The following is an 11518-nucleotide window of genomic DNA, read 5'->3' as shown; positions in this document are numbered from 1 at the left end:
GGTGATCCACCTGCCTCGGCCTCCCAAAGTGCTGGGATTACAGGCATGAGCCAGTGCTCCCAGCCCAGCATCATTTATTTTTATGTATGTATGTATGTATGTATGTATGTATTCATGTATTTTTTAGAGACAAGGTTTCACTGTGTTTCCCAGGCTGGAGTGCAGTGGCATGATCATAGCTCACTGCAGCCTCAAGTAGCTGGTACTACAAGTGTGTGCCGCCATGTCCATCTAATTTTTAAACATTTTTTGGTAGACATAGGGTCTCACTTTGTTCCCTGGGCTGATCTCAAACTCCTGGCCTCAAGTGATACTCCCACCTTGGCCTCCCACAGTGCTGGGATTACAGGTGTGGGCCACACCACCTGCCCAACCAGCACCATTTATTAACATAATCATCTATTACCACTCACTGCACAGCAGTGTCATTTTTGTCATAAGTTAGGTGACTAGTATGTGTAGATTTGTTTCTATCTTTGTACCAATTGCACTCTTAAGTTGTATTTTTACAGGATCTACATCAGTAAAATTAATTAATTGGGTCTCTCTGTTACTGCATCACAGTAGAAGATAGCTGCATGGGATTTTGATCAGATTTGGAGGGTCTGGCTATGGAACGCCTGATCCATAGTCATAGAATCCTAGACAATACAGCATCTGATCAGAGAACCCACTGAAGGTATGGGAGAGAAGGAGGTATGAGAGTGAGAGCCATAACCAGGAGACCCAATGGTCATATCACATACTGCCCCATCCAGACGCTACCAGCCTATTAGAGTAATGAAATGATTTGCTGGAAAGAAACAACTGAAACACTAACTCACAGGCAGCACTCTGAAAAAGGCACAGCTGAAACACTAACTCATAGGCATCCAATAGGATGAAGTATACATACTGAATCAGACACCTCCATATGCTGCTGGGTCTCCAGTAGGAACCAAGGTATAGAAGCACAAGTGGCCCTACCTAACATCATTTGCAATGACCCACTAGGGGACTTTTCTTTTTGTCCCTTTAACTCTGGGCTCTGCAGGATTAGAGGTCCCAGTTCCAAAAGGGGACACACCCTTGCCAAGGGACACAGCAAGATTTCCATTAAACTACCAGCCTCAGCTGCCCTCTGGGCACTTTGGCTCCTTATATTCAGGACCAGCAGGCAAGAACAGGAGTCATTGTCCTGAAAGGTGTCATTGGCCCTGACCAGTGAAAAAGGTGAGGCTTACACCTCTTTCTTATACAATTGAGAGGAACATTTACGGAACTCAGGTGATCTGCAGGGGCACTTCCTGTTACTCCTTTATCCAGATGTGACTGTGAATGGACAAGTGCAGCCATCCTGATCTGAGAAAAGTGTGATTATCAGGGGTCCAGACCCCTCAGGAATGGGAGTTAGAGTCAACTCAGTAGGTAAGCCACGGAGGTGGTAGCTGAGGAAGCAGGGAATTTAGAACGGACATTGGGTGGGGAAGGTGGGGATAGTGAATACCAATTGGAGCCCCTAAGCTCCCTCTTCTCAGTTTCCCCTTAGGAAGAGAGGCTCACTGGGACCCCAAAGAAGCTGCTCTGCAAGTGTATATGGTGATACGAAGCCACACAGCACAAGGGTGGATTGTGGCAACCATGGAGGTTTACTGCTCGTAACACCCTTGAAGGAAGAACTTGCTGGCAGCCTCAGCTGTTAATGAATTCATGATCTGCCTTCACTTTCAAGCCGAATCTGCATTCTTCCAAGGTAACCCCCAGCCAGTGACTGAGCACAGTAAGGACACTAGGGCCTGGCCATTTCTGTGGGTTTCTTTAATGAGCAATCTTTGCTCTGGAGCTCCCCGTTGGGTTGGCTGAGATTTTGTCAGATCTTCATCGTGGACTGAGGTTCCCACATCTGGAACCTTCACTATAAGAAAATCAGGTCATGGAATTTTTGGCTTTCCAGCCTGTGTAGTACAAGAAAGCATCCAAGAAGGAGGGAGAAGGGAGGCTGAGCACTAATCTACCATGTACCTCAGCCAGTTCACCGTGTCCCATGAGGAAGAAGGGAGCAGTGGTTTCTGGAAAGCCACAGGTGAAGGCATTTCCTGGCTTGAAAACAGAAATGGAACCAGGAAAGAGGAGAGAGAAAAGCATAGCCCAGTGGAGCATGCAAGCAGGTCCGACGTGGACAAGCTTTTCTGTCTTTTTGGAATCCCTATCAAATGCTGCCCTCTGATGTTTGTGAAATAAACTACTTTTGAGAAATGTGAAAACAGCCTCATAAGAGAATGAATCTAGCTGTAGTTTCCTGGGATAAATAGCTCTAGATGTCTGAACCTCATGGAAACCAGGAAAAATCCACCAAACTGGGCACCAAAACTACTTCCAAATGATTGGGTCAACTGCCATACAGATCAAGTTTTACCGAGGTGCTATTAACTTAGACCTCTAGGTATAGCTTATCTTTTCTTCCACAATCAGAGTGGGGGCAGTCTTAAGCATTCCTCGTGGTTCATGGAATGATCAGAAAGCACATGGTAAATTATGAATCATTTGTACAAACTATGAATCCAAATGAAGTCTTCCAATAAAAGCGTTTAATTTATTGCCAGTATTATTCATATCACTTCTCTTTGTAATCTGTCTTTACAAGGTCCCCCCAACCATACCACCATCATAAATGTTGATTAGGAAAAGAGTGACATCACTGATTTTCAGAATGTTACGTGCCAGTAGGGAATAACTTTATGTCAACAAACAAAGTTTCTGTTTCTGAATATAATATTGCCCAGTACAGCCAAGGAATGAAAGTCACAATGTTTAAAAGTATCACATCTCTAGCTGTCAGTTGATACACAAAACACTTGTCAGAGTTACAGATTAAACAGTAAATAAAAGCCAAGAATCAGGAGATGACCCTTGGGCATGCCAAGCGTGCTCCTGCCTCAGTGCACTTACGTTTTCCTCTGCTTGCAACACACTTTCCCTCAATATCACATCCACAGGAGTGTTCTCTCATCTTCCTTCCAAGCTGCTAAAGTGGTAAGGTCCAGGGTCTATGTTCACAGAAGTTTAAGTCACAGTCACATCTTTCTATTTCCCCTTTATCCCCCATGGTCATTTTGTGGCCAATTGGAACTGTGGCTTGGGATCTTTGGATGGAGGAAGGTGGGTTAGAAGAGGCTTCACTGTAGACAAATTTATGTGAGTTGTCTCTATTGGGGTTGGAAGTCAAAAGCACATTTATTGTGTTAGTTTGTTTCCCTTTGCTAACCTTCCTTCAGTATATGCCTTCCTTTTCTATTTATTCTTTGGCAGGATTTAAATATTCATGGGTCTCTGGGCCTAGTAATTTCTTTTTTTTTTTTTTCAGACGGAGTTTCGCTCTTGTTGCCGAGGCTAGAGTGCAACGGCGCGATCTCCAGCTCACCGCAATCTCCGCCTACTGGGTTCAAGCAATTCTCCTGCCTCAGCCTCCTGAACAGCTGGGATTACAGGCATGTGCCACCACACTCAGCTAATTTTGTATTTTTAGTAGAGACGGGGTTTCTCCATGTTGGTCAGGGTGGTCTCGAACTCCCAACCTCAGGTGATCTGCTCGCCTCGGCCTCCCAAAGTGCTGGGATTACAGGCGTGAGCCACCGTTCCCGGCTTAATTTCCGATAGCCCCTCAATCTCACTCTGATTCCTAATGGGATTCATGCTAGAGAAGCCAAGTAGATTAATGAGCAAAGGCCATCATGTCCGGAATTGCAGCACTCTTTTCTGAGAATTGTCTCCATCCCAAGACCACCATCTCTGAGAACCTCTAAATATTTGCAAACTCTTTGGCAAACAGTATCAAACCATTCAAGTTTGAGGCTAGAGTAGTAACTAAAATATGACAAGCTGGAGATGCTCAGCAAAAACTACTTATATTGTGCTTGTACAGATCAACCTGCAGTTTCCAGGTGCCAGAGCTGTTACCATTCCCACCTTTCTCTTCAATCTTCTAGTACTAGGGAAAGGTATTTGCAAACAAGGCAAGGCAGAGATCAGAGCATGCTGCCCTCTGCATGGCCTGGGGGAAGTGCATCACACTCTCCCTCTCCACTGTTTGCTTTCTCACTGGGGAAGAGATGGACTCATCTTCAAAATGCAGGGATAAAAGGCTGCAGAAAACAACAAGCTTGGGGCTAAGTGTGGGGTCAGAGCTGTGTGTAATCAGTCATTAGGGGGCCCTGATCTGCTGATCTGCTTTAAGGCTTTGGAATTTGACTTGAGGGATGTCATCCTGCTGCGTTCACAGAAGAAATTCCCAGGGGCTAGAGGTGAGGTCTAGCCACACAAGTGAGATCATAGATGGAGAAACACTTAGAAAAAGAGTTTGTAGTGCTGTTGTTGTGGTAATGAAAAGAATAATAAGCTGACCACAAAGATCCTCCCAAATCTCTCATGTTGAGTAGTTTAGTCATTGTACAATAAAATAGCATAGCTTTGAGAGCTAAATAAATGTGGGATAGAGAAATGATTACAGTGTTCACAAATGAGAGATAAATTAAACAAATTACAGCAATCCCTACCATAGAATAATATGTAGTCATTTAAAAATTATGTACTACACACATATTGTGGAGGGCAACGTGGCACAATGGATAAAAAAATACAGATCCATATACCTCTAATCTAGCATTCCACTTTAAGAAATTTATCTTACAGGTGTGTTCATACAGGTGCAAAATGACATGTATACGATTATTTGCCTTGCCTTAGAAGAAAACCTAGGCAATACCACTCAGGACATAGGCATGGGCAAAGACTTCATGACTAAAACACCAAAAGCAATGGCAACAAAAGCCAAAATTGACAAATGGGATCTAATTAAACTAAAGAGCTTCTGCACAGCAAAAGAAACTAGCATCAGAGTGAACAGGCAATCTACGGAATAGGAGAAAATTGTTGCAATCTACTCACCTGACAAAGGGCTAATATCCAGAATCTACAAAGAACTTAAACAAATTTACAGGAAAAAAAAAACAACCCCATCAAAAAGTGGGCGAAGGATATGAGCAGACACTTCTCAAAACAAGACATTTATGCGACCAACAGACACAAGAAAAAATGCTCATCATCACTGCTGATTAGAGAAGTGCAAATCAAAACCACAATGAGATACCATCTCACACCAGTTAAAATGGAGATCATTAAAAAGTCAAGAAACAACAGATGCTGGAGAGGATGTGGAGAAATAGGAACACTTTTACACTGTTGGTGGGAGTGTAAATTAGTTCAACAATTGTGGAAGACAGTGTGGCAATTCCTCAAGGATCTAGAACCAGAAATACACTTTGACCCAGCAATCCCATTACTGGGTATATACCCAAAGGATTATAAATCATTCTACTATAGGACACATGCAGACGTATGTTTGTTGTGACACTCTTCACAATAGCAAAGACTTGGAACCAACCCAAATGCCCATCAATGATAGACTGGATTAAGAAAATGTGGCACATATACTCCATGGAATACTGTGCAGCCACAAAAAAGAATGAGTTCATGTCCTTTGCAGGGACATGGATGAAGCTAGAAGCCATCATTCTCAGCAAACTAGTACAGGAACAGAAAACCAAACACCACATGTTCTCACTCATAAATGGGAGTTGAACAATGAGAACACATGGGCACAAGGAGGGGAACATCACAAACTGGGGCCTGTCGGCGGGGTAGGGGTCAACGGAAGGGAGAACATTAGGGCAAATACCTAAGCATGCGGGGCTTAAAACCTAGATGACGGGTTGATGGGTGCAGCAAACCACCATGGCACATGTATACCTATATAACAAACCTGCACGTTCTGCACGTATATCCTAGAACTTAAAGTATAATAAAAATAAAAAATTAAAAAAGAAAAAAAGAAATTAAAAAAAGATTATTTGTTGCACCATTATCTATAATACCAAAAGTTTGGAAACCTGTTTTTAAAAAGTTATGGTATAGTCATACAATGGAATACAATGCAGCCTTTAAAAAAATACAAGCTCCCTATGTCCCGATATGTAAAACAACAATAACACCCACCAAAAAACAAAAACAAAACAAAACAAAAAAAAACCAGTATATTTTTATATTACCATTGGAGGTTAATAATGTAAGAAGAGGACCTAGAAAGAATATTTGCTGGATGAAAGGTGAGCAGTTTAATCCAGCTTGCCATCAGCCTCTCATGCCTTCAGCCTGAGCCTACTGGATACCAAGCTGTACCTGAACTGGGCAGCCTCAGCTGAGGAAGAAGCATATATATGTACTCTAGTGCAGTAGATTTTAAATTTTAGTGAACATGAGAATCATCTGGAATGGTTGCTGAAAATGAAGATTTAAGGCATCTGTCTTTAGAGATTGTGACTCAGTAGGTCTGGGGTTGGGCTCTGGAACTGGTGTTTTGTTTTTTTTTTTTTTAACAAGCACACCAGGTGATTCTGATGCAGCAGATCCAATCTCTGAGAAACCATGATATAACGACCACAGAATGAGCACCTGAGGTGAACTAAAGCCTCCTCCTCCTCCTCCTCACTGAGTCTGCTCCAGGATCTGTGAGAGGAAAATCCAGCTGGGTGATTTGGCTTCAACATCAAGCTCAAAGGGCCCTGAAACGTGGCTACTGCCAAATTTGCTTATAGAAGAAAGAACCCTTCCACAGATACTTATATTTTGCTTCCTTTGAGCATGAGGCTATCAATATCATTTTCTAATCCTTATAATAAAACCACAACAGAGGTAATTTCTGGTCACCCAGATTTATTCAGATAGAAAGATGAATTTATGAGCACAAAACAATTTGTTGCCCAGTTTATGGCTTGAGGGTGTTTTATCTACTTCTACTTAAATAATGACACCTTTCTTCTCAGAGAGCAACTTGACATAGCTATACCCTTAAATGATCATTCATATAATTTCATACAATTCTATGTGTTGTATATACCATCGTTCATGTGCATGTACACAGTGTGTGAATATTACAACTTCATTGTTTTGTCAATTATTTTTTCATATAGTCTTTTTCAGCATTAGTTGTCTTTTGCTATTTCTATATTCTCTGTGTTTACTTTTTATTTTTAAATTATTATTATTTATTATTATTAATAGGTGACTAGGTCTCTGTCACCCAGGTTGGAGTGCATAGATGTGAGCATAGCTCATTGCAGCCTCAACCTCCCAGGCTCAAGAGATCCTCCCACTTCACCCTCCTGAGTAGCTGGGACTAGAGGCATGTGATGCCACACCCGGCTATTTTTTTTCCTAATTTTTTTGTAAAGCCTGTGTTTCACTATATTGCCCAGGCTGATCTCAAACTCCTGGCCTCAAGCAGTCCTCCTGCCTCGGCCTCCCAAACTGCTGGGATTACAGGTGTGACCCACGTTGCTCAGTCTACTTTCTTATTTTTAGATGTTATTTTTGTTATTTTTAGATTCAGATAAAATAGAAATGCAAATACACATGCAACATTTATAATTTTTTCTATGTCATCATTTTTCATCAGTTCTGTCATATTTTTCAAATCTATTAATATTTGTAGTTTTGTTTACAATTGAAAAAGTTCTGATTACTCACTGAATTTCCTAGATTTATATTCTATTCAGGAAAGTACACTGTAACCTTTGTTTCATTCTGGATAAGCATTTAGGACAGCAATTTCACAAAATTTTGTTCTAAGACACAGGTTTCCTGATATTTAGTGCTTACTATGTGTAGTATTGTTCTACATGCTTGATAAATATTAGCTAATTTGATCTTCAAAACAGGACTGTAAGGCAGGTACTACTATTACTATGCCATGTTGACTGTCAATATTGTTTTCAAACTTGGACTTCTGACCCTAATTGAAATCCATCCTGAATTGAAATCTCTCCATACTCCCCTAAATCAAAGAGTAAGAAATCTCAAAATCCAAATGCTCCATGGCTTTCCTAGGGCTCTCAGAAGAGTTTATGCAACATATCTTACTGTTCAGGTTGGTCCCAGCAACTGCATATTGTCCAGATGGCCCTGCTGGAACTGGGGCCCTTTCTTGACATCTTGCCATGCCTTTGGCTTGGAAACCCTCTCTTGGGTGTTTGTCTACCCTAGCCATTGCCTGGCTTAGTGAGGCAGTACTGTTGCTACAACTTGTCTCTGAGTATTGCCTGTTGCCTGCATTCTCTCTGAAACCTGCACATTTCACCTCCACCTCATCCCTAATTGGGCCATTGGATTGGACCATCTAGAAACTGTTATCTACTTGATCTAGCCCAGAGTTCAGTAGTCCCTTTGAATGCTGACCACAAATCCACAACTGGACAGTTTCTTCTAACCCAGTTCTGACTTCCTACTGCCATTTTGGGTGCTAAATCCAAACTCAACAAATCTACTTAAGCTATGACACTTTTGTGTCAGAGGTGAACATTCCTCTGATTTGGAAGTGATAAGGGCACTGACAAGCTAGGTTTCAGTGATGTGACTGAAAGCATAAAGATCTCGTGCTGTCCAAGGAAGGAGGCAAAATGTGACAGAAGCCCTGTGGCAAAAGGAAGGCTAACAGACTGCCCTTGACCCCTCCTGCTACAGTTTCCTATGTTGCTCCACATTTGGTCTACTCTTTCACTTCATTTGAAGAACCATCTATTTAGAAGCTATAAGCAGTGTTTTCCCCCAGGCAATGGTACTATATTTCCAGCTGGGCAACTCAACACATCTGTACAATCATCCTAAATTTAATTTTCATCAAATTTACTTCTCCTCCTGAGGATGGTGTTCTCATTGGAAGGAAGAGCAAGTGCTCAGCCTTACAAAACCCTGCTTCACATCCAAGGCTCTGTGTTAACACTGGAGTTAGTTCATCAAATGACAATTATGAGTGCTCTGGAATCCTATAGTGTTTATAACTTGCCGGTTTTGTCTCAAAAACATTGAATCAGGCTCTTTGAAGTCAAGGTTTTTTGTTTTTGTTTTAGACAGCCCTCATAGAAATCCCTAGAAGGGCTGAAAATGTATAACAAGGGATCTTATTGATCCACATATATACTAACATGAAAAGCCTTCAGTTTCAAGTCTACTTTCATTCATTTTTTAATTCAATGTTTACTGAGTGCTGAGTATGTGCCAGGCAGGATTCTAGGTACGGGAGTACAACAGAGAACAAAGCAAAGATTTCTGCCCTCCTGGAATATACAATTCCTAATAGCAATACATAATAAACATAATGAGCAAATTATATAATATTTAAAAGTGTTAAGGTCTACAGAATAAAGAAAGAGCCAGGCAGAAGAGATGGGAGTGTGGACATGGAGATACACGTTGCCATGTCAAAAGATGTTTAGAGTGATCCTCTTTGAAAAGATGACATTTGAGAAAAGACTTAAAAGAAAAATAAGGGAGACTCACTTATGGGTCTCTGGGGAAAGAGAATTACAGGAAGAGAGAAAAGCCAGAGTAAAGACTCAGAAGTGGGTACATGGTCTGCTGTGTGTGAGAAATAGCAGAGGTGAGGAAGGAAGTTAGGGGTAGAATACTAGAAACTAAGATCAGGCTCGAGGATAGGGAGTGAAATCTATTAGCAGCGCTAATAGCCTTGGTTCAAGAATGAGTGACAGACTTTTACTGCTTTGAGTAAAGATTTATTCTTCTGTATATTTTCAATACAATTTCACTTTCTATTTAATATTTATAAAAACATATAACCTTATTGAAATGTAATTTATGTACAATAGGCCATATTCATTCAAACTGTACAAGTCGATGAATTTTGATAAATGATTATACTGTGAACTCACCACTACACTCAAGTTACAGAACATCTCCGTCATCTCTAAGAGTTTCCTCACAACGCTTTGTAGTCTGTCACTCCATCTATACCAGTCCCAGGGAACTAACAGTCTGCTTTTTGCCACTAATGATTGGTTTGCATTTTCTAATATTTTAACATAAATGGAATCCTATAGTACATACTTTTTTATGTCTGGCTTCTTTTAGCACAACAGTTTTGAAATTTATTCATGCTAATCTATATATAAGTAGTTCCTGACTTTTTATTGCTGAGCATTCCATCATATAAATACACCTTAGTTAGTTTATTCTTTCACTGGTAGAAATTTGGTTTTTATATCCCCCACCAAATTATATTAATGTTGCTTTTATCAAGTGCATTCAATAGCAATTACAATGAGCACACTATCCAGAAATTTTAAGGACTTAGAGCCTAAGGAAACAGGAAATCTTAAAAGTTAAATCCAAATTTATATAGGTATTCTTGCTCCAGAAGACTTACATGATAGGGTGATAAATAAAAGATATCCAAGCATGAAAATATGTTAGTAGGATAAAATTCTATGGAAAGTGTGGAATAGAAAGGTGGGAAAATTCCCAATGATAAGAAGTGTGTTAACTATGGTATTTAGAACCTATTATACACATTTCAAAAGTGATGTGACTTTTATCTTTTTAAGTCAGTATTTACAATATGCTAGAAATTTAGTCCTTTATCTCTTTAAACACAAAATTGTATATGCCTATTTTAAAATGTGAATTTGAAAATAAAAAAAATAGAAGTAAAAACATTTGAGGACCCCTTTTCTCAGGCCCCACTCTCTGGCTCTTTAATTGTCTGAGGTGGGCAAGAATATTGTTTTTTTTTTAAAGTTCCTTTGGTGAGGGCGGGCGCAGCTGTTCATGTCTGTAATCCCAGCACTTTGGGAGGCCAAAGTGGGAGGATTGCTTGAGCCCAGAAGTTCGAGACCGGCCAGGGCAACACAGCAAGACCCCATCTCTACAAAAAATTTAAAAAATTAGCTAGGCGTGATGGCACGCACCTGTGGTCCCACCCAGCTACATGGGAGGCTGAGGTGGGAGGATCCCTTGAGCCCAGTAAGTTGAGGCTTCAGTGAGCCTTCTTCGTGCCACTGCACTCCAGCCTGAGCAACAGAGCAAGACCCTGTCTCAAAATAAATTAAGAAATAAACAAACTCCCCCAGGTGACTCTAATGTGCTGCAAGGTTGTGAGGAGCTGGCCTAAAGACAGTGGTCTCTCTCAAATGGACAATGTCGGACAAGGAGTAGAAAAAATGAGAGCCACATTGTTTACCATTTACCTGGGAGTGTTAGTCATCTGGCAAGGTTTAACTATTTGCAAGGTTTATAAAAATACCAAATCCACAAGGCCTTATAGAACTTAAGCTTCAAAAAATGTTAGAGGGCCCAGTAACTATGGTGCCTTCCAATGACGAAACGTTATTTGCAAGGCACTGTACCAATTATTGTAAGTAAGTGGAATTATTTCAACTGTAGACAGTTCCAGGCCTAGAGCACTAAGCCACTTGGAGATATGGTGACAAAGAAAAATTAATTGGCAATTGTCCCTGGGCTCACCTGTTGACCTTTTCTACAGCAATATTTTTTTCTGTTTACTGTCCAAAATCTCAAGTCTGCAACTTAATTTTGTTTTCCACATCGCTATTTCTCCTCTATTCTCTTTTTGTGCCTTACCTGTTTTTTTCTCATCTTTGTTTCTTATTATGATACACCCTATAGTGATGAA

This window comes from Pan troglodytes, chromosome 8 (genome assembly GCF_028858775.2).
Source record: "Pan troglodytes isolate AG18354 chromosome 8, NHGRI_mPanTro3-v2.0_pri, whole genome shotgun sequence".
In the NCBI taxonomy this organism is placed as follows: Eukaryota; Metazoa; Chordata; class Mammalia; order Primates; family Hominidae; genus Pan; species Pan troglodytes.
This window is presented reverse-complemented; position numbering follows the sequence as displayed.